Source organism: Elephantulus edwardii, unplaced genomic scaffold, assembly GCF_000299155.1.
Source record: "Elephantulus edwardii isolate Elephantulus edwardi_28Jun2011 unplaced genomic scaffold, EleEdw1.0 scaffold00049, whole genome shotgun sequence".
NCBI classification, from domain to species: Eukaryota; Metazoa; Chordata; class Mammalia; order Macroscelidea; family Macroscelididae; genus Elephantulus; species Elephantulus edwardii.
Genome location: NW_006399799.1, coordinates 2901492 through 2902798, shown reverse-complemented (window position 1 = coordinate 2902798; position 1307 = coordinate 2901492).

The window sequence follows — 1307 nt, the reverse complement described above, 5'->3', positions numbered from 1 at the left end:
CAGGATACTGGGAAGACTGTTTATGTTGTGGATTAGGACTTCTAGTGTTGTTCCTAGCTTTTCTGTAATCCCATTTGTTCAGGCACTGAGCCAATCCATCTCATGCAGGGTCTTCCTCTCCTGTACTGTCCTTCCACCACTCCAACCGTGATGCCTTTGTCCAAGGACTAGGCCCTCCTGGGGGAGGACCCAATGTGTGTGCCTAATGTATGTGAGACGAAGCCTCAAAATACTTGCCTCCAGGAAGCAGCCTAGTTTCACCCTCTGTAGGACAGACTTGTTTGTTCCCCTGGTTTTCCATAGTATGTTTAACACTTTGCTTCAGTTGTTGCTGTGAGATGATGTCAAATCAAGTACAGTTCCTAGGGATCTTATGAACAACAAAGCTGAACCCTGTCCTATCTTGTGTCATACTCATTATTCCTAATGCACTTGAGTTCATTGCTGTAGTCACTGTGTCAATTCATCTCAATAAGGTTCTTTACTAACCCTCCACCTTTCCTAGCTTGATGTCCCTTTCCAAGGAATAGCCACTCTCAACAAATTGCCTAAAATATATGAGACAAAGCTTTGCCACTCTTGCCTCCAAGAAGTACCCTGGTTGCAGTTTTTTCCAAGATATAGAATCTGTTTGTTCTTTTGACAGTCTATGGGCTATTTAGTACTCTTCTCCAACACCACAGTTTAAAGGTGTTAGTTCATCTGTCATCCTTATTCATTGTCAAGCTCTCAGACCCATAGTTAGTGATTGGAAAGACTGTAACCTGAATTAGGCTCACTTTGGTCTACAAACTGACATCATTGCACCTCAATAATTTGGAGAGGTCCCTGATAGTGGATTTTCCAGGGAATTCTTCTCCTGATAATCTGAGTGCTGGTACCAACGGTATTGGTTATAGATCCAAGTAAGATGAAATTGTTGACAAGTTCAGTCTTTTCTCCATCTATCACAATTTGGCTTATTGGTCTACTAGTGAGGATGTTTGTTTTCTTGATGTTGAGATGCAATCCATATTGAAGGCTGTAGATTCTGATCTTCTGTACAAGTGCTTTAAGGAGTCCTCATTTTCAGCAAGCAAGGTTATGTCATCTGCACAATGCAAATTGTTGATGAGTTTTCATTCTATTCTGATGCCACATTGTTCTTCATAGAGTCCACCTCATAGAGGGTCTTCCCCTCCTGCGCTGTCCCTCCACCCTCCCAAGCATGATGTCCCTCTCCAAGGACCTCTCCCTCTTTAAACATGTCCAAAGTATGTCAGAAAGAAGTGGCCATGTTGTTCCTGGTTTGGCTGGCTCCTCCCAGG